This window comes from Silurus meridionalis, chromosome 24, assembly GCF_014805685.1.
Source record: "Silurus meridionalis isolate SWU-2019-XX chromosome 24, ASM1480568v1, whole genome shotgun sequence".
Lineage (NCBI taxonomy): Eukaryota > Metazoa > Chordata > Actinopteri > Siluriformes > Siluridae > Silurus > Silurus meridionalis.
Genome location: NC_060907.1, coordinates 9,117,203 through 9,141,044, shown reverse-complemented (window position 1 = coordinate 9,141,044; position 23,842 = coordinate 9,117,203). Strand labels below are relative to the sequence as shown.

General features: G+C 37.4%; 1 protein-coding gene and 1 long non-coding RNA gene across 2 annotated transcripts in view; both read right to left on the bottom strand.

Annotated features, from left to right (window-relative positions):
* The window catches only part of march4l (membrane-associated ring finger (C3HC4) 4, like), a 29,599-nt gene extending 28,411 nt beyond the window's left edge, over positions 1 to 1,188 (bottom strand). The window contains exon 1 of the mRNA XM_046837309.1: positions 393 to 1,188. The gene's annotated coding sequence lies outside the window, so the exon portion shown is untranslated. The remainder of the gene's footprint in view (positions 1 to 392) is intronic.
* Positions 1,189 to 16,835: 15,647 nt separating this feature from the next.
* Positions 16,836 to 23,467, bottom strand: LOC124378193. Its single transcript, XR_006924173.1, has 3 exons — positions 23,285 to 23,467; positions 16,997 to 17,031; positions 16,836 to 16,870 (listed from the first exon to the last, which is right to left on the bottom strand). It is a non-coding gene; the product is annotated as an uncharacterized LOC124378193 (long non-coding RNA).
* Between the last annotated feature and the right edge of the window lie 375 nt (positions 23,468 to 23,842).

Here is a 23,842-nt window from a genome sequence, read left to right as displayed (position 1 = left end):
TTTCCTCAATTTAAAATGCTAAAACACTGGACAGGGTATGTAAAAAAACTTAAAATGTACTATTATTATACTGTCAGTGTTTGAACAAGAGGATGTCCTGATATTTTATCATATCAATATAACCTTATTTCAGTATTCATGGTGAATAAATGCCACTTCGCAAAATAATTATTTTCCCAATAATTTAAGCTCATTCATGTTAATCTTTAAATAAAATGTAAACATTTTATAGTAATAATGCTATTTTTTATGAAGTCTAACCAGTTTTTCCTTCTGGTTGTATTGAATCGACTCCCAAGAATCGACTCTTCGCGGTCCGACTCCCTACCCTACAAATTACAGAGTGAATCAGGATTCGAAGTCATAAAAGACTACTGTATGGCATTTCTTACTCTAATAAGCCGCTAGCTCATGGGGTTGTCTATAATCCACCGAGTTGCTTTGCTTCTTCCGATGTTGATCTTCGATTAAATTAAATAGAATCCCACTAATAATTAAGCCGCACACATGGAGATAAAGATTCCGGGTCAGACTTAAAGCGGCAGCACGAGCGAGGAGAGCGCTATGCGCGAGCTAACCCATGCAGCGGTCCAGTTCGGTGTTAGACAGGGAACAGGAACGAAATCCTGGACTGTGGATCTGATCCTCCACAACCAATGGATGATATTGTCGGCCACTCCTGTGCCATGTCAAGTGCAGGTCCTAATATCCGTAAAGTTCTTCCCTCAAATGGATTCGGAGCGCAGGCTCGCGCAGCCCAGAGCATATCAGATATTAATCAGTCAATCAATCAATTAAAGTCAGCGCTTTATCGCGTGAGGCGTCCTCTAAAGGAAGATGAAGAGGGTGGGGTATTGTCGTGTGTGCATGGTGGGAGTGGAGGGGAATGGATAACCACCGTTACCTTCCGTTCTTCAAGGCCGTCGTGTTTCGCCGTTGCGCGTCCCGAAATCCGCGCGTGGTGGTCACTGCCTTCAGCCCTCACGCTCGCGCCGAACCGGCCATACTTACAATCTACCGTGACGGCGCGTGCCGTGCTCCACGTAGGTCAGCTCGCGCTGTAGGTTTCAGCACCATGTTTTCCTGGGACAGCTCCCAGGCGCGAGCCCGTTCTCCGCCTCTCAGCTACTCTGAGCGAGACGAGACGGGAGCGCGCGGAGAAACCTCTGATGCGTTGATTTTGTGTGTGTGTGTGTGTGTGTGTGTGTGTGTGTGTGTGTGTGTGTGTGTGTGTTTAGATCAAGAACCGGGCACTCTCCAACATAACGAAGAAATGAATTATCCAAACTGTTTCCTTGTTTGGACTTTGATCTTTCGTAGGTTTACTTTCAACTGGAAAATAAAAAAATTATCCACTGAACAGTAGAGTTCATGGATTTGTGCAACATAGCAAGGGAGTATGTAATTATGGTGTAAAGAACAAATACATTTAGAGGCATTTGGCAGACGTCCTTATCCAGAGTAACATACAAATATCTCATTCATACAACTCAACCCAGATGAGAATGAGGTTCCCTCTTGAGTCTGGTTCCTCTCAAGGTTTCTTCCTTATGCCATCTCGGGAAGTTTTTCCTCACCACAGTCGCCACCGGCTCACTCATCAGGGTCAAATTTTCACTTATAAAGAACATATTCATTTTTTATCACCACATTATCTGTGTAAAGCTGCTTTGAGACAATGTTCATTGGTAAAAGCGGTATACAAATAAAAATAAATTAAATTGAACTGAGCAGTTGAGGATTAAGGGCCTTGCTCAGCGGCTACGCAGTGGCAGTGAGATTTGAAGTCATGACATCTTAACCACTAAGCTACCACGTTCTCCTCAAAATGTCTACATTAGTGTGCATTAAACCATTGAAGGCAATAATTGGAGTCTAATTGATTAGAGAAAATACATCAATCTTTCAAGGTGAAAGACATACTAAAGGTACAGACACTTGTGCACTTGAGGATACCAACTCAGCAACAGAGACACTGCAGAGATAATTATATATAAATGTCATTTTCAAATGCTTTCATACGGCCTGTAGCGAACATTTCATATGTGTTTCCTGTGATGCATCCATTTGACTTTAAACAGAATTTTACTACCAACACAACATATGCTTCTCTCTGTAGAGCTCTGACTATATTTGGACACAGTAAAATATACAGTGTTACATTTTTTTTGTTACAATTTTCACTTGCCACTAGTAAAGCTTACATTTTTAATTAAACACTGCAGCTCTGGCAATCATCTTCCTCATGCAAACCAGCAGATCTTTGCTAAAACCCACATGTAAAACATTTGACCACGGTTGTGTAAAGAGTTACTGTACATCATGTGTAGAATAGAGAAAGGTCACTATAGGGTCAACGGATGGCAGACAACTAACATTGCACTCACTTTTGGTTCTTCTCATCTCAAAACTACTGAATTCACATGAACAGCTTAAAGATCAGTGAGGTTACTGAGCAACTCAAGAACTATGAGGATGCATTTGGACTGTAATGAATATCAACCGTCTGCTACAACAGCTTAGTACTGGAGATGCATTAACAGCTCTGTATCTAAGAGCCCATAACTGAACAGTACACCTCAACAGAGATGGCACTGAATGGACATTCTGTGAAACCCAGATGAGGATGAGTTCTCTTTTGAGTCTGGTTCCTCTCAGGGTTTCTCCCTCATACCATCTCAGGGTTTTTTTTCTTCCTTGCCACATTAACCACTGGCTCGCCCATTAAGGATAAACGAATAAGGATAAAACTTATAGGCACTAAACTTATACATTGCAACTTCATAATGGTATTATCTTTGTGGAGCTGCTTTGGAACAATGTCCATTGTTAAAAAGCACTATACAAATAAAACTGAATTGAAATGAATCCTTATCCAACATCACTTTCTGACTTTACTATTCTGTTGTAGCTGAAATATCACAAATTCCCAGTCTTCCCAGAGGAATGGAGCTTATTTTGACAACAAACATTTTACTAAATGTGAAAATGACATGTTCATCATGGACTTATGGGTTTAATGACCAGGTGTCCACAAAAACATATAGTGGCCATATAGTGTGTTTGTACATTTTCCGGCAGCTTAAAGGCTGAAAAAAATGTCCTTCTCTGATACGATGCACCGATTTATCTGATCGGTTCTGCAATTGCACTTCGCATTGCCCACCAGCAAACTCGATGAACTCACACTAAAAATAGCCTGAGCGTGGAGCTTCTTCCTTTTTTCTTGCCCACAGCTCATGAACACTCTTGGGCCATTTCTTTTTATGGCCTTCAATTTTAGGAGAAAACAAAGAGAAAAAGTTTGTTTCTGGTCTGAACTGTGATTATCATGTGGTCTAGAAGTTCATGATTGAGTGTTTTGGTTTTTTTTTCTTTTTTTTAACCAGAGATAGGACTATCAAATTGTAGATCTGTACTTATGGATAAGTAGGAGCAAAAAAGGACAAAGGAGCACTGGGAATTTATTAAGAAGCCTAAATGTTCTGCTTATCTCCTCCCGGAAAGTATCTAATTTGCTCAAGAGGGAAAACGTACTTTATGTAACCTGTCACAATATTCTCAGCTGAATATTCTCTATATAGAACAAGCAGCCAGCAATGCTTCTGGTGATTTTCACACTTCCACACCTGGATAATAATGTGTCTCCTTCAAATGATACCATTACCGGCTTGCACCTACCACCTGTATTTGGAAGCATAGGACATAAATAGTAAAATAAATAGTTTATAAAGGAATGTTTGTGCTGTGTGCTAATGTTTTTGGTTGGTGCTGTATTTTTGTTATTCCAATGACAATAAAGATTTTTATTGTTCACTCACCATTTTCTACTGACATTCAGGGTCATATTAATAAAAAAAAAATTCATCCAAAGTAGAAGTAGTAGAAAAGAAAACAAAAGTTAGGTTCAAAGACCCAGAATGCAATGTTCTGGTTCAGCTAGCTAGCAGTCTACAAATGATGGGTATGGAGGCACTGGTTGAATACGCCGGTGTGAGCTTTAATGTTAAATCTTTGAAAGTTGATTTGTTTCAAGTCCTGACAAAAAGGCAGATTTAGAGTAAAATATTATAGTGCTGCTGCATCGTCGAAATTCCCATTGGCACCTTTATGAACAGAGAGCTTAGAATTGTGTGTAGTGTGTGAGTGTGTTGGAAAGTGAAAATATACCATTGTTGGAAGACTGTTTTTCAACATTTTAAACCAACAAACTAATGAAAAACAAATATTAATTATAAATATTGATATGCTAGTCACTGGTATTGATAACCTATTGTATCATGTCAAAATATTCTTTAAAATGTTAATTGTACACTTCATTTAAGCATTTTGAATGAAGGGAGTTCTCTGAAACTTGGCTTTAATATCTGCATCAAAATGACACTCACATATGCTGATCTATACGGACAACCGGCTCGGAAAACCAGAACCAATGATCCTCTTATTCACATTTAGTATTTAGTGTGAGACAGCCTACTAGACCCTAGCCATATGAGTAAATAGCTGAATCACACCCAGCACAATGCTGATGTATTGACATTACTCTACAAACTAGTGTCCCAGTTTAAGCTACACCCAACCACACAATCTCATGAGAAAATCATGAGATTGAATGAGCAATAGTAATGTGTTTGTATCTAATTCTAACCCCAGGCCTTAATCTTAACCTTCAAAAAAAATTATAAATATAAATGAGATGTGCAAACTGCTGTGAATTTACATGCTTCTAATCTTCGCTTAATTCCTGGTTTTCAGGCGAAGCTCTCAGCTGTATCTGAAAGTTTCTATTACGCCTACTTGTGAAGATGGGAAGGAATCCAGTGCCTCAGTGAAAGTGCTAATGTCTCAGACTAGTTAACAAACCCACATTGACCACAACAGTCTTACATAAGCATTGTAATTGAAGAAAAGACAGGAAGAAAAGGAGACATTTGTCTCCTGTGGATGCTAACAGTCCCTGACAACCTGGCCTCTATATTTCAGATGTGACTTTGTCCTAGCACACAAACCAAGATTTTGGAAGCATAAAATGTACCATGGTGTAATTGGATATTTTCATTTATTAGGAGACAGTACTGTGTATAAAAATAATAAGATATAAAAGTTCTGCTGGATATTTATCTTACTAAGTGAATTATACTTTTTCAGTTTGGATTATTATTAACAGTAGGGTTTTTGTTGTATCTTGGCCAAAAGCTTTAAGCTGTAAAAGAGACATATATTCCAGCATCTATTATGGCTCATATTCTATGGGCCATAACATAATTTCAACTCACCTGAAAAATCCAGTTTCTACCAAAGAACCCCCTGACACTTTTCTTGAGGCAAACCAGTGTTACATATACCACTTCCTGCATCTCCACCATGTGTGGGTTAGTGGTTTTCCTCTCATGTAACAGCAATTTATCAACAAATGCAGTTTATATCACAGAACATGTTAGTTCCTGTTACTTATGTCACTGTAAGATTTTATTATAAATCTCATTTTTTTCTTTTTTGAAGTTTTTTGAAGTCAATTTATTTGCAAATTTTACATCCTCAATGTTCTTGAGATGCTCATTAAGTCAAGTTTATTTGTATAGCGCTTTTCACAACAGATATTGTCTCAAAGCAGCTTTACAGAAATCAACAGTCAAGGTGAATGGTGTGCATTTATCCCTGATGAGCAGCCGTGGCGACTGTGGCAAGGAAAAACTCCCTTAGATGTAATGAGGAAGAAACCTTGAGAGGAACCAGACTCAAAAGGGGAACCCATCCTCATTCGGGTGACATCAAGAGTTTGATCATAAATCTTTCAACAATACAGAACACTGGAGAGTGAGAACTAGCATGAGTACTGGAGTATAAGATTATAAGTAAATGTTCTTTCAACAGTCTTTGGTATAAAAGTAGGAGCTACTGAGCTCAACATTTGTGATCATCACAGATCCAGCATCAGCTTCTCCATGCCAGAGCCTTTAAACACTTCAGGAGGTCCAATGGCAAACTCCACACATGCAGTGGGATCCAATTGGCACTGATACGTCTCTAGATGGTTCAGGATTAACTTCATGGATCTCTTGGCTGTTAATGAAGACTTGTGTTGTGGAACTAGGAAGTGGTATCTTAGTGGTTAAGACATTGGTCTTTGAATTTGAAGGTTATGAGTTCAAATCCCAGCCTCACCAACCTCCCACTCCTGCTCCCTGCCTCGGTTGTATGGATGAGACAAATATAAGACGCTCTGGATAAGGGCATCTGCCGAATGCTGAAAATGTAATTTGATCATGTCTCAATAAACATCTCCTTACAGAATATGTTAACAGTTAAACATGTTTGTATGATTACAATACAATTTTTTCTTTTTTTTTTTTTTTTTTTACATTTAAATTATATGGAGCAAAACTAGCCATGCTTTCTGGGTTTCTTTTATTTGGCAATCACAGTGACACTAGACAATCAGGGTGCATCTGTGAGTTCATTTATATAAAAGAGGACAGATTGTGCACTATATATTAGAGCAAGAGCATATTGAGCTCAGTGACTGATAGAGCTGCTGTTACAGATAACTAACGCTTTCTGACCAATCGGATTTGAAATAAAACCAACACTGTGGTAAAATATATTAGACTCTATTCTGTGCTGAAAGGTGGTTCCTCTTGTGCTTGTTGTGAAATCCTATTGCAAAACAACCCTCTGTCATCTCTGTCACACACTCACACATGACAAGCCATGCCAATTTACACAATTCCACATGAACAGTCAGCTCATCTTACAGAAGGATTTCATATATGTTCTGAGAGTCATCGTGGCATCGTGTCCCACAGCCTCATTTGTATTCATGTGAATCTAAGTCATGGAGACACAAGAGGTTCAACCGGAAATAATACGCCACAATCTCAGTCCTCCTACCATGCAGAAACAAACGGCCTGCTCTGATTGGATAGATGTGATCAACTACCAGTGACAGGATTGAAACCTGTGTTTTTTCTCATTGTACTCTGTGCTAACAATGAATGTTTGTCACCTGTGAGAATTAGACTGTAATGTTATACATTATATGTATATAAATAACATCAAAGTTATAACAAGGAAATCACAGTTTGCTCATGCAACATATGAGGAAAAGCTCACGTTTATGTGTGTTAACATTCTTTTAGCTAAAAATAATCAGAAGATCTTTGGGTCTCTCTTGCCTTTATCATGGACATTTACACTACACACTGCATCTGAAAAACCACCAGGGTTTTGGCAAAATACATACACCCCTCATACACCCTCTTCAACCTTTTGCAGTCTGAAAAAAAGGTACCAGCCCTGTTTGGTACCTTTTATTTATATTAGGGTGGGCTGGTACAAATAATAGGTGGGAAACCAGTAGTATTGTCCCCAACACCAAATCGAGTTCTCCTGACAACATATATTTACAAAATAAATAAAAAACTAATTTAAACTTAAACCGAACAGTGAAAAACAACTTTGAAAACTCAAAACCTTAACAATATTTTAACTTTAAAATTCATAAATCTTGTTTTTATTGTATTAAAATAATTTTTAAATAAAAGTGTATCCAAAACCAACTTATTTTTAAACTTCAGTACATAATAAGGACATTATTTAAAATGTGTCTTTTTTTTTTTTTTTTGCTCAAGGGCTCAATAATGGCAGCTTGGGGGCTTGAACTCTCACCCTTCCTATTAGTAAAAAAAGAGCCTTAACCACTGAGTTACCACTTCTCCATATGTCCAGAGCTTCCTAAGCTATGAAAATGAGGATGTCATGTGACACAACTAACAAAAATTAAAAAAAATGTTTGCTCGTACAACATTCCTAATTTTGTTAGAATTCACACCGCTATCTTTTTAAAATTCCACAAATGTCTAGACATGTTCCATTATAGATTTTGCAAAGGTAGCAAAGGACCATGATGAAGCACAATGAAAAGAAGAAGAATAAAAAAAACAGCTAGGAATTTCGAATTGGAAATTTGTCATGATTCAGTGATTATAATAACTGTAAGAAAAAAATCTATCCCTTTAATATGCTCCATGTTTGAAATCAGGCACTCACTTTCCACTTTTTTTTGACGCTGTCAAAAAAAGACGTGAAAAGTGACAATAGAGAGGTTAGATCAGACACACGCTATAGATCAGACACCCTGCTGGGAGCCAGGCTGCTGTTCATGGCTTTATGAGGTGCTTGCTGACATTACTGTTCTCCTGTCCGCAAGAAAATAGATGCACTGTTTATATTTAATGACAAGTCGCTGGATTTAAGCACTTTGGCTCTGCTCCTGGTGGTGGATCAGATGTGGTTTGGTTTGGCGTGCTTCTCTATATGAAGCTGCTGGAAGTAGTTCTGGCCATGCTGGATATATTTTGACCTCCTAACCCTCATGAATCATCATTGTTCATTATGGAGGCAGAATCCAGGCTCATTCGTAGCTGAATGTATTTAACTAGAAGGATGTCTGGTTCATTCCTCTGTGCGGTCGACTGGGCTAACCGTCTAGTTTTCTCTGAACCAGAAGAGCTATCGTTCTGGAAGGAAAAAAGTGTCAGGAGTAATGTCCATAGCTTCTCGAATTGATGTTGGCTGTTCAATACATAAGGTCATATGCATGAGCACTCAGTGTTATTTTAGTGTATCAATACTTTATTTGACTATTTGTGAAATTTAGTATATAATTTATTCAAAATAAATATAGGTGCTAATCCTTTTTTATGTTTATTTAGATATTTATGGTCACTCTCATCCATTTACTGCTTTTACACTATAGGGCTTTTAAAACTTCACTTAACCCTGGGTTATTATCCTTTTGCAAACTTCTCTTTTACCCCCAGTTTGAGAAAAAATTTCCAAATTACCCTTTAAAAGAAAACTCAACCATGCGGTCAGACACATTTAGCATAGTAATTCCAATATATAATGTTCATAAATTAAAAAATTTAAAGGTTGCTTTATTGGCATTACAAAAATGAACAATTGTATTGCTAGTCATAAATTCATCTCCAAATGTTGCTTCATTTCAAGTAATTACAATAACTGTTTCTGACATACTTCCTTCAAAAGGGTTTTGTTTTAGATTTTGGTATCCAACTTTGGTATCCTCATGTTTATATCACTTGCTGTTGAGCTGGATATTATCAGCAATTTTATGAACATAAAGTTTTATCATGATCCAAATAATGATTGCAAAATCATGAATAAACAAGAAACCTGAGCTAATGAAATACATTCCTCATGGTTTAACTGAGCAGATAAGAGTTAATTGTCTATGAGCTTTGTAATCTCATTGTAAATCTTTCCAAATATGCTGTAATTCTTTTTTTATTATAGGTTTTTTCTTTTTAATAGAATGTGATACTCTTACAAATGACTATAGTCATGGCTTCATCTTGGCTAGTGTGTATAGGAGTTTCAAATCTAAGCGATTGAAAAAGTTTACAGTCAAATTGTATATGATTTTACATATTTTAAAATCTAATTATATAAAATGTATAAATGTTTAACTGTAAAAGTGAAATGATAGTAGTAATTCATTGTGTTCGACCTGCTCTTCCATTGTTTACAAAAACTTTTTTTTTACTTTGCCATCATAACCATCATATTGTTACACTCCATGTTATTTTGATGTATCTACAGTATAGTTTATTTGACTATTCTTGAAATACATTTATTTTGGACATATAACAATGTAAGAGTATAAGTATACTCTTACATTGTTATATGTCCAAAATAAATGTATGTGTTAACCCTTTTCATGCTATTTAGACCACTGAGAGTCACTGGCTTTCACACTGCACTTAACCCTGGGTTATTATCCTTTCTAAACTCCTCTTTTACCCCCAGGACAAGGAAAATTAAGCATTTAACTGTTTATAAGAAAACTCAACCATAGACACAATTATCATAGTAATTGCAATATATAATCTTCGTAAATTCATCTTCAACTTTTTGCTTTCTTTCAAGGGATTACAATGTTTCTGACATAATAGCTGCTCTTTAATTGTTATCTCAAATGGACAATTTAAGTATCTTATAGACATCCATTAGGGGTGAGTTAGAAAATCTGAATATGGTCTATTTAGTATTAATTAATATAAACAATTATTTTGTGCACATACATTTTTGCACATATGTATATAACCTTTTCATAAACATTACTTTTATTCATGTCATTCATTCATCATTATTTATTAATTTATTTTAATTATATCAATCGTATATCATAGCATTACCAACCTGTACATATATAAATATTTTACACTGCTACCAATGCACTTCTGGTTGGATGCTAACTGTATTTTATTGCCTTGTAATGAAACAATAATGTTGAATCTAATCTTATCTAATCTAATCAATTATTTTGTGCACGTTTGTTTCATTGTTGTGGACTGCTACAATGAATGGGGAACAAATCTGCTATAATGACTTATAATGACTCCTCTTAAAACTCTATTAGCTGAAAACCCCAACACTGAACCCCTGCTCAGAATAGGTTCTGTTTAAAATCTGGTTCCTCTCATGGATTCTTCTCCTTCATATCATCTCAAGAAGTTATTTTATGTGCCTTGCCATCATAACCTGTTTCCATCTCACTAGGGATAAAGTTAATAGGAGTTAATAGTCAATAGGGTGCTGAACAAATAAAATTGAATTGAACTTAAAAATAATTTAGAATCAGCAACAAATGGTTTACTAACAGATCAGAAACTGAACAGAATGTCATTACATTCTTTGTAGTCCATGAAACTCTGTGAAGTAGTTGCAGAAAAATGAATAAAATAAATTAATTATATCAAATAGTGACAAATAATCAATTGGAGAGGGAAAAGGTTTTATTTATACAGTTATGGTCAGCACACAATTTTCAGAAGAACCCAGATGGTCAGATATCTGGGTTCAGAAATAACCAAGTATTCAACTGTATGTATCCAGTTACGGTTATTGTCAATGAAAATATGCAAATGCAAAGAACTTTAGCAGGAATGTACAATGTGGAACGTCAGATTAATACACAGGATTAACTGTTAAACAGTGTGAAAAGAAACCCAGGATTCCATTTACCAAAGGTTTAGAACGGCCCAGTGTTAGCTTTTATAAAGCTTTTATACGCTTATATATGGATCAGATGAATTGGATGAGTCTCAGTTCATCAATGTAGAAAAATCATGCCAATTTGTCATCTGCTGTATTCATTTCAAGATAAACATTATATTTAGTGCTAGAGCTTGGGGCTTCAGTGGGGAGATCTGCTTAACCTCTGCACTAAAGTGTTGGGCTGTAGCCCCTGGCCTTAAAATGGTTCAAAATGCTGGAGTAAGGATCTAATATGAAAAAAAACAAGTTTCATAAAAAACAATATATTTTAACATGTTATACAGTTATGTTAATGCCGATATCCTTTGAAGGAAAAACCAATCAGCCATAAATTACATTCACATTTATATGCCAAAGAGCCGTTATATTCACTATGTAACTATTGCTGATATTTATATATAAAACTGCTGCAACATTCCTCAGCTAGCATGGCGCTTGGTAAACGCTCTTGTTCCTAGGTTTGGTCCTCCTTGAGTGTACATGCATCATCGTACCATCTGTTTTCTGTCTGCTTAGTGAGTCGCTCTGGAGAAGAGCATCTGCTAAATGAGTAAATGTAAATATGGCTGGTAGCAATTTTCCATGAATAATAATACTGAAGAGTTTGCTCATAGTGACAAAGAATTTCTAACAAGTTGAATATAACAAGACTAAAGAGACTAAAATGCATTAAAGGTTTTCTTGCATCCATGTATATAATTCATTGTATGTATGAAATAAAGTCTTAAAAATGCTTTTTTATTTGACTCATTCACTGACTGTACATTCAATGCAAATCATATCATCTTCTCACTTGAATTGGTTATTTAAGATGACCTGAGCCAGCTGTGCCATGTCTGTGGAGAGAAAAGTGGTGATAATATCTGGGTATTTACTGTTTTCTATGGGCAAGATTATTTACTATCTATCACAATTATTGGTTACAGTGTCTGTAGTGCATGGGTGGCCAACCAACGGCTCTTTGGCTGGTTTCATGCGGCTCTTACGTTCATATCGAAGTTTGTGTGTGTTTGTTTGTTTTTTAATGTGCCTGTTCGCTTCGGTTGAGTTCAATACGGTATTTTTAAGACTTAAATGAGCTTGCCCCTACTGGAAAACTTTGCGGTATATCAGACCTGGGCAAACTACGGCCCACGGGCCACATCCGGCCCTTTGTACGTCCCTGTCCGGGCCGCGTGAGGCCAATCATTAATTATAGATAGATACAACTTTATTGTCATTGCATTGTACAGGTACACAGCAACGAAATGCAGTGATGCAATTACAGCGATGCACCGAAGATTTTCGGCCGAAATATCTAAATCACCGAAACACAAGAAAAGTAGTCAATCCGAGCATGCGCACTCCGTCTGTAGAGGACATTTTCGATTTTTTTTTTTTAAATTTATCTTTTGGCGTTAAGACCAGGAAAACATTTGAAACCAACCTTCCGTGTTTTTAGTGCCATCTACAGGAAATACAACGGTACTGTCCGCGTGCACGCGAAGGGGGGTTGATTTCAGGGGGTTTTAATTAGGCACAACACCGGAAAGTTTTGGAATTAATCTACTCGTTGTTCGCCATTTTAAACTCGGTAAGTAAAGTTATTATGCAGAAATGAACTTGAAAAATAAATATTATTTTAATTGTCAAATATGTTTGTTTAAAGCTTTATTTTACATTTATATAACAAAGAATCGTCCAGCCATCATTACAAATCTCTCAGACACGTTGTGTTTCCCGTTCAGACTTTGCTAACATCGTTATCAATTTTGTAAACATTATTTTAGAAATCATATTGAGAAACTGAATTTGACTTGGAAGATGTAAATTCTTTATACATTAGTTAATCGTGTGTTTTTGGAAGAAAAACGTGTTCTTCAGCAGTCCATCTTCACATTTATCATCAATAATTAATTGTCTAGCTAACCTATCCGTATTTGCTGGTTTAGGCTGGTTTTATTAATAACATTAATTTTGAATATTATGAATTATAATAAAATATAAATTTGTTTATGATGTTTTGTCAATGACTGTCACTTTTTTTTTATATTTTCAATAGTTTTTATATTGCAGGTGAAACAAGAACATGTGGAAATTAGACCTGAATTACCCCAAATCACTCTCACACACATTTGATCTCATACAGCGTGTACTGGTGTCAGTGGGACAGAATGCACTCAAGCACAGTACAGTCTTTGGCAAACCAGCTTTTTTTGTTAATAAAAAATGTTTAGTTGTTTAAATGCACAAAGTTCTAGCAGTGATGTTGTGCAGCAGTTACTGTGGGATATTGTTACCACCTGTACAGTGTTGCAGACTGTGGCTGTGACCTGGGTGTTTTCTGATACAGTATGTTTATGAAATTTAAACTGAAATGTAATTTATATCATTTATCTGTACATGTTTGTACAGTGTGGCTGTGACCAGTTCTGTTTGATTTATAAAATTTAAATGTTTTAATGTTTAAACAATTTTGCACAATAAATACATTTAATATGATGTTCAATGTGTTTTTTGAACAGTCAAAAGAACAGTGATATTAGTCAATTCAATTTATAATCATTTGCAATTTCAGTTTTAATTTTTAAGTTGACTTAAATATGTAAGTAAGCGAACGTAATAGTTTAAGTGCAAATTATACAACACCAAGTTAGATGAACTTAACAATTTAAGTACAGTCTACATGAGCACCAATTAAGTAAACTTGAATAAACAAGTTTTGGAAAATCCATTACTCAATTCAATTGAGGGAATGAGTTTACTCAATACGTTGAGTTCATTGAACTTATTAGGGTTTTCAGTGTGTGACGTCACACGGGCCGCGTCCCTATATAAGCTGAGCTAAACGCGGCGCGCGCTTCACTTGTCTAGGTGTTTCCGTGTTGAGTAAGTGAACTTCACAAGAGAACTGAAACCATGCCTTCACTCAACAAGCATAACCCCTACCATGAACCGGACGATACACCGGTCAAACTCTATTTTCTTCTTTCAATTGTAGTAACTGTACTAATCTACTGCATGTTATTGTGCATTCTGTACTTGTGCATTTATTGCGTTATAAGGAGGTGTTTCTGCAGATGCTTTGGGTACAGGGGGGAACAGAGGACAGAACCTGTTACACAGCAGATGGTGTGTCTTTATAATCAAAATCTGCTTCCGAGTCATCATTCACCAGCGTCTCCTAATAATAACAACGAAAGTCCACCTCTTTATAACACGTTGCCTCCTGCCCGGCCTGTACTGCAAAGTGATGACAATCGTCGTGTTCCTGAACACATGAATCTTCCCAGATACGAGGAGAAGTCTGATGTTTTGCAGATGCCGACATAGGTTGGCACGTACCTTTTTCATTTTCGTGGTCAAGACTTCAGATCTTGCTCGAAATCAATTCTCATTTCACTCATCATCAAATCATCATCATCATCATCATCTGGAGGAGAATCAACGAAAGATTAAATCAGTCTGCAGTTTTTATTACTGTGCATCTTCACACTGCTTACGATTCACACCAGTAAAGAAAGAGATCACACACTGCTTCAGATCAACACACACACACAGGGGCGGACTTGCACTCTGGCGGAACATGCTAGAACAGTACTTAATACCTTCAGGACACCTTAATACCTACAACAGGACAATGACCCAAAACACACCTTCAAAATGTGTCAGCAATATTTGAGTGTAACGAAGTGGCCAGCACGGTCTCCGGATCTGAACACTATTGAGCAGCTTGAAGGAGCAGCTTGAGCGTATGGTTCGGAGGAAGACTCCAACAATCCATCTTGTAGGAGATGCTCCAGGAAGCATGGGATGAAATCTCACCAGATTATCTTGAAAAATTGACAGCTACAATATTTTACACAAACTGTATTATAATCAGCCAGTGTGTTGCTCAATATAAAAATGTTATGTCATGTCAATTTTCTCTCCTGCATTTTTGTATTATTGTTTTTGTTTTTTTATGAAAGTGCATGGAAACAGAATAACATTCTTCCTAATTTGTTGCACAAATCACTACAATTATGAAATGTGAGGCTGGGTAACTGATTTTAATTTCGGTAAAAATTAGCAAAACATTTACTAGACACTCATGCGAAAGTGTAACATTTCTAAAGAGAACATAAAGAATAGTGCCATGTTTTTTTATGTATAAATAAAACCCATTGTAAAATATTATACCATTGGAATATTTGGACTGCATGCATGACAAACTGTAAAACCCTGGATGGGGGGTCTTCAGAAAGATTCCTTGGAGCTCATCTCGTCTGATGTTCCCCAGCTTAACCTGATGGATACACATGAAGCACCACGATGTATGTCTGTACTTCTGGTCTTAAAGTGATAGCATTTACTTTTTAACCAGCCCACATCATCTAATCGCACGGCTGCCATCAAAACAATGAGCTTGTCGTCTCTTCATTAACGAATTGCAACAAAATTGGTGCACTACCGCCTCCAGCTGTATCTCCGTGTCAAGTACAACACAATCAAAAGCCCTACCTCAAACTCAAACCCCACCTGTTTATAGCTAAAAAAAAAGATGTCTTTGGATGCAGTGGCATGAAATTTTCTTTCTCTTAAACTACCTGTTTCAGCATGATAATACCTCTATGCACAAATCCAGCTCTGTGAAGATATTCTTTACATGGTTTAGAGTGGAAGATCCTGAGTGGACTGCTATAGAGCTCTTAACGCAACCTTACTGAACACCTTTGGGATACATTTTTCATGCTGACTGCACCCCAGGCTTCCTCACCCTACATCAGTACTTGACTTTACTAACATTTTTGTGGCTGAATGAGCACAGATCTCCACAAGCACACACTCCAATATCTAGTGGAACATTTTGAAATAAGAATGGAGGATGAAGTGATTCAACCTCCATTGAAGTGTCCACAAACTTGTGTCCATATACTGCAGTTTAGTAATAGTGTAATTGTGTCAATTGGTTGTAGCTAAACTTTATTGGACATACTTTAGTATTACACAGATACTTAATGTTCCTTTAAAAGGCCACCAAAAGAATATTCTCAGCACAATGACACTGATATTGTAGTAAAGTTTAAATGTTTTCAGCATTTGTTGATCGAATAATAGTTTACTACTATGAGCTACTGTAATGTAAGTAATAACAAGAAATTACAACAATGCAAGAGAATAACAATTCTCTCTATCTTACAGAATCTTCTAGAATATTCAACATAATAAAATATGATGTGTCATTCATTAATATATTTTTCAGATCATTAATTTACCTGACCTGTTATTAATTATTTCATTCCTGCACTGAAAGCAAAAATTCATAAAGTCGACTTGAATGCATGTTGTACATTTTAATAAGGGACAGTGTGACAGCAATAAAGTGTGCAGTAGGAACGACAGACTGGTTCAAGGTGGAGGTTGGACTGCATCAAGGATCGGCTCTGAGCCCTTTTCTGTTTGCAGTGGTGATGGACAGGTTGATGGACTAGGTCAGACAGGAGTCTCCATGGACTATGATGTTTGCAGGTGATCTTTTGATTTGTTTTGAGAGTAGAGAGCAGGTTGAGAAGAGCCTGGAGAGGTGGAGGTACGTGCTGGAGAGAAGAGGAATGAAAGGGAATGTTTATAGGTCTGTGGGGAGACCTGCAATGTTGTATGGTTTAGAGACAGTGGCATTGAGTAAAAGACAGGAGGTGGAGAAAGGAGGAGGTATATGGATGTGGTGATAGAAGACATGCAGGTAGTTGGTTTGAAAGAGGCAGATGTAGAGGACGGAGTAGTATGGAGATGGACGATCTGCTGCGGCGACCCCTAATGGGAGAAGCTGAAAGAAGAAGAAGAAGATGAATTAAGAATGTACAGTCAGCAAAATAATATGAAATGAAATGATATTATATGAAATGATATGAATTGGTGTCTTTAATGTTGTGTTTCAATGAAAGATCCTCACAAGGAAAGTTGTTATGTTTGTTGTTGTCTATAAACCTGAAAGAGAGAACTGATGATTAGTCCTCTTTAATTCACAGCCAGTGTCTCTTCCTACATTATTATTCTGTTCCTTTTTGTTTTTATTAATTAATTCAGTCTGTTCTCTGGATCAGCACAGATACACTCCTTCTTTCACTTCACGATTCAGATATTTGCTTTACAAAAAGTAAAAAAAAAAAGAAAGTTTTACCCAAACTTCTTCACATTTTGCGGTGTGTTATGACCTGAAATTTGAATTAAACATAATTAAAAATGTTTACCATTGAATTTACATAAGTATTTACTTATCCAGGTCAATATTCAGTAGAACCACCTCTTCTAGGACAGTTTGGATGCCTGCAGCTTGAAGTCTTGCCATAGATTTTCAATCATACTAAGGTCTTGGTGTTGACTGCGCCAATCAAATACATTCAGATTCTTGGTTTTTAGCTACTTCAGTGTAGATTTGTCATTATGCTTAGAATTGTTGATCTGCTGGATAGTGAACTTCTGCCTCAGGAACCTAAGCAGAAACTTTGTCTATTTTGCTTTTTTGCCAACTTTTGAATTGCCCAGGATTTGGATACCATGTGAACAGTTTCTTCTATTAAAGCTGTGGCTCTATCCAGTTTCTGTAACATTACATTAGTTGCTTCACAGATTAATTCTTAGTTTCCTCATGTTGATGAGGTTCATCCTCACAGTAATAGTCTTTTCCTATTTATTTAATTATTTATTTATTAATTTATTTATTTATCTAGAACTGAGCTTAAGTGTGATTTGCATGATGTTTGGGACATTTTTATAACCAAGCTCTGAACTTTCTCCAGACATGTCTTCATAACTCCTTGGTCTTCATGATATTTTTTTTTCAGCACCTTCTACAGAATCAGATATATAAACTGAGATCACACGACACTTTAATTATCTAATTATGTGACTTTTGAGAAATGACTCTAATGGCATGTGTGAAAGACAGCACAGATTATGTGATCTGTGTTATTGCATCAGTCTGTTCAATGCTGTGGATCAATTCACTGTAATGAAAGATTGCTGTACCCACAAGCAGATGTAATGGACTCTGAAAAGTTGCAAATTGGTGGTTTAAGGATGTTCCTTGAAACTTGCATCTATACGATTATCTTCCTTTATTAGACATTATTAAAAGTCCAATAGCAAACACGTAAAATGTATTTGTATTTGTAAAATGTAAATTGTTGCTCATTTCCATCCATAGAATCATCACTCACTCGAAGTTCCCTTTTACGTTTTTCTGTGTAAACACAAGAAACGGTTGGGAATAACAATCAGAAAATGAGATGTTTGTGAAATACACAAACCAGCACTTCTGGAGCCACCATCCATGCTCTATCAACAAAGTCAGATCAGAGATGTTTTCTTCTACCTACTGATGTTATGTGAAGATTGACTGAAGCACTTGGTGTGTATCTGCATGATTGTTTTGTTGTTTTTCTACCACCACATTGATGACCAGTGTTGGGCAACATTACTTTTAAAAGTAATGCATTACAATATTGAGTTACTCCCCAAAAAAGTAACTAATTACGTTTACTTTTTATGGAAGTAATGCGTTATATTACTTCTGCGTTACTTTTGCGTTACTTGTATCTCTTTCACGCCTTACAGGTGTAACAGGTGTAATATAGATAATTGCCATTAAGAAATAAGTTATATTAGGGCAAAAGACATTTGAAATGTTTAATAACTTCTTAGAGAACAGTAAGATGATCGACTAAATTTTGACCACAAGGCTGAACACTTTCCAGTCGCACTTCTGTACACTGCTTTACAATCTGCCTTCGCCGTCAGGAATGTAACTATCGTTCGTGTATATACGGTTAAGGGTGTGGGCTGCACACTGGTGATGTGGAGGGAGAACATACCTTTCGCTGTAATCACGTCAAACATCTTGCAATTCCGTAAATATGACCTCGTCCTCGTCTACATCATTCTCTGCTTCATCATCAGCTTGAAACATTCTGAACGCTTTTACAAAGTTTGCGCTATTATCAGTGACCGTGGCAGTTTATCTTCCCACAAAGAGCAAATGAGCTGTGAATTTGCTCTCTATCTCCACTGTGATGCCATCGTTCATGTGTCTCCCACAGAGAACTTTTATTCTGACCAGTCCATAGAGCTGCAGTGGTGGAAAGTCAGCAAAAGTTTTCCATATTTCTGTCTCCATTTCCATATATGCAACATTATACACACACACACACACACACACACACACACACACACACACACACACACCTGTAGTGCTGTGCTTTGCATGCAGATTTTTTTTTTTTTGAAGTGCGCGATTCTACGTGACTACGTTCATTTTAATTCAGTAATTTTTATTTTTTTATGCAAAATAATTTAACTGAAAAGTAACTCGCATTACTTTTTTTTTAAAAAGGAACTCAGATATTAATGTGTACATTTATAAAGTAACGCGCTACTTTACTCGTTACTCCAGGAAAGTAATATTATTACGTAACGCACGTTACTTGTAACGCGTTACCCCCAACACTGTTGATGACAATGGCACGAATTTGCAGGTGTTTGCTGTGAAAATGTTATAACGCCATAATTTAATACCTGATCGGTGTACATCAATGATGCTCTGATGTCTGATGCTCAGTCAGGTGGGCGCGGGCGTGTATAAGGGATGGTGGGTTGCTTCCTACGATCACGTGACACAAAGCTCCTGGACACGTTCTTTTACATCACTTGAACATGTGTTTCCACCACGTGAGAAGCGAGACGTTGCCTTCACGCTAGAATTCCCCCCACACAGACACGCTCAAGTCCACACCCAAACTAGAAAACACCTTTCCTGTGACGTCACACGGGCCGCGTCCCTATATAAGCTGAGCTAAACGCGGCGCGCGCTTCACTTGTCCAGTTGTTTCCGTGTTGATTAGGTGAACTTTACAAGAGAACTGAAACCATGCCTTCACTCAACAATCATAACCATGACAATCACAATATAACGTTCACAGACTATTCCTGGCTTATTTCAATGGTAGTAACTGTACTAATCCTCAGCTTGTTGATGTGCATTCTGTACGTGTGCATTTATTACGTTAAATGTAGGTGTTTCAGCAGATGCTTTGGGTACAGGGGGGAACGGAGGACACAACCTGTTACACAGCAGATGGTGTGTCTTTATAATCAAAATCTGCTTCCGAGTCATCATTCACCAGCGTCTCCTAATAATAACAACGAAAGTCCACCTCTTTATAGCACGTTGCCTCCTGCCCGGCCTGTACTGCAAAGTGATGAAAATCGTCGTGTTCCTGAACACATGAATCTTCCCAGATACAAGGAGAAGTCAGATGTTTTGCAGATGCCGACATAGGTTGGCACGTACCTTTTTCATTTTCGTGGTCAAGACTTCAGATCTTGCTCGAGATCAATTCTCATTTCACTCATCATCAAATCATCATCATCATCATCATCTGGAGGAGAATCAACGAAAGATTAAATCAGTCTGCAGTTTTTATTACTGTGCATCTTCACACTGCTTACGATTCACACCAGTAAAGAAAGAGATCACACACTGCTTCAGATCAACACAAACACACACAGGGGCGGACTGGCCATCTGGCGGAACAAATGAAATGATGCTAGAACAGTGCTTAATACCTTCAGTTAAGCATGGTGGAGGCACCGTGATAGTCTGGGGGTGCTTTGGAGACCTTGAGGAAGGAAAGCTATCACAAGATTTTGCAATGCCATGCCATACCCTGGGGACAGCACTTGATTTGGGCCAATTTCATCCTACAACAGGACAATGACCCAAAACACACCTTCAAAATGTGTCAGCAATATTTGAGTGTAACGAAGTGGCCAGCACGGTCTCCGGATCTGAACACTATTGAGCTGTTGAAGGAGCAGCTTGAGCGTATGGTTCGGAGGAAGACTCCAACAATCCATCTTGTAGGAGATGCTCCAGGAATCATGGGATGAAATCTCACCAGATTATCTTGAAAAATTGACAGCTACAATATTTTACATAAACTGTATTTTAATCAGCCAGTGTGTTGCTCAATATAAAAATGTTATGTCAATTTTCTCTCCTGCATTTTTGTATTATTGTTTATTTTTTATTTTTATGAAAGTGCATGGAAACAGAATAACATTCTCCCTAATTTGTTGCACAAATCACTACAATTATGAAATGTGAGGCTGGGTAACTGATTTTAATTTCGGTAAAAATTAGCAAAACATTTACTAGACACTCATGCGAAAGTGTAACATTTCTAAAGAGAACATAAAGAACAGTGCCATGTTTTTTTCGATGTATAATGAAAACCCATTGTAAAATATTAAAACATTGGAATATTTGGACTGCATGCATGACAAACTGTAAAACCCTGGATGGGGGTGGTCTTCAGAAAAAAGATTTCTTTGGAGCTCATCTCGTCTGATGTTCCCCAGCTTAACCAGATGGATACACATGAAGCACCACGATGTATGTCTGTACTTCTGGTCTTAAAGTGATAGCATTTACTTTTTAACCAGCCCACATCATCTAATCGCACCGCTGCCATCAAAACAATGAGCTTGTCGTCTCTTCATTAACGAATTGCAACAAAATTGGTGCACTACCGCCTCCAGCTGTATCTCCGTGTCAAGTACAACACAATCAAAAGCCCTACCTCAAACTCAAACCCCACCTGTTTATAGCTAAAAAAAAAAGATGTCTTTGGATGCAGTGGCATGACATTTTCTTTCTCTTAAACTACCTGTTTCAGCATTTTTTATACTATTATAGAATTGCAAAATTCTGTTTACATTTCTGCTACTGTGCACCTTATCCTGTCACAACAGGTTTTACTGGCGGAGCTACTGCTATTTTTATATTTTGTGTATTGTGTATTGTCCTGCACTGTCCTGTGTTGTCTTGCACTGTCTTGTGTTGTTTTTTGCACTGTTTGCACCAGTTGCACACATGCACTTTATGTGGCGAGGATCTTAGTTCCAGCACTTCTGGAGCCACCATCCATGCTCTATCATCAAAGTCAGATCAGAGATGTTTTCTTTTACCTACTGATGTTATGTGAAGATTGACTGAAGCACTTGGTGTGTATCTGCATGGTTGTTTTGTTGTTTTTCTACCACCACATTGATGACCAGTGTTGGGCAACGTTACTTTTAAAAGTAATGCATTACAATATTGAGTTACTCCCCAAAAAAGTAACTAATTACGTTTACTTTTTATGGAAGTAATGCGTTATATTACTTTTGCGTTACTTTTGCGTTACTTGTATCTCTTTCACGCCTTACAGGTGTAACAGGTGTAATATAGATAATTGCCATTAAGAAATAAGTTATATTAGGGCAAAAGACATTTGAAATGCTTAATAATTTCTTAGAGAACAGTAAGATGATCGACTAAATTTTGACCACAAGGCTGAACACTTTCCAGTCGCACTTCTGTACACTGCTTTACAATCTGCCTTCGCCGTCAGGAATGTAACTATCGTTCGTGTATATACGGTTAAGGGTGTGGGCTGCACACCGGTGATGTGGAGGGAGAACATACCTTTCGCTGTAATCACGTCAAACATCTTGCAATTCCGTAAATATGACCTCGTCCTCGTCTACATCATTCTCTGCTTCATCATCAGCTTGAAACATTCTGAACGCTTTTACAAAGTTTGCGCTATTATCAGTGACCGTGGCAGTTTATCTTCCCACAAAGAGCAAATGAGCTGTGAATTTGCTCTCTATCTCCACTGTGATGCCATCGTTCATGTGTCTCCCACAGAGAACTTTTATTCTGACCAGTCCATAGAGCTGCAGTGGTGGAAAGTCGGCAAAAGTTTTCCATATTTCTGTCTCCATTTCCATATATGCAACATTATACACACACACACACACACACACACACACACACACACACACACACACACACACACACACACACCTGTAGTGCTGTGCTTTGCATGCAGATTTTTTTTTTTTTGAAGTGCGCGATTCTACGTGACTACGTTCATTTAAATTCAGTAATTTTTATTTTTTTATGCAAAATAATTTAACTGAAAAGTAACTCGCATTACTTTTTTTTAAAAAAGGAACTCAGATATTAATGTGTACATTTATAAAGTAACGCGCTACTTTACTCGTTACTCCAGGAAAGTAATATTATTACGTAACGCACGTTACTTGTAACGCGTTACCCCCAACACTGTTGATGACAATGGCACGAATTTGCAGGTGTTTGCTGTGAAAATGTTATAACGCCATAATTTCATACCTGATCGGTGTACATCAATGATGCTCTGATGTCTGATGCTCAGTCAGGTGGGCGCGGGCGTGTATAAGGGATGGTGGGTTGCTTCCTACGATCACGTGACACAAAGCTCCTGGACACGTTCTTTTACATCACTTGAACATGTGTTTCCACCACGTGAGAAGCGAGACGTTGCCTTCACGCTAGAATTCCCCCACCACCCCCGGGACCAAATACCTTTAAGAATATATTACTGGGTGACATTTATTTATTAAATCAGTTTGCAGTGTATATTTCTTGTGCATTTTCACACTGTTTACGATTCATAGCAGTAGAGGTAAAGATCACACGCTGCTTCAAATCAACACCACACACAGACACGCTCAAGTCCACACCCCAACTAGAAAACACCTTTCCTGTGACGTCACACGGGCCGCGTCCCTATATAAGCTGAGCTGAGCGCGGCGCGCGCTTCACTTGTTAACAGTTGTTTCAGTGTTGAGTAAGTGAACTTCACAAGAGAACTGCAACCATGCCTTCACTCAACAATCCTAACCCGAACCATGACAATATAACGTTCAC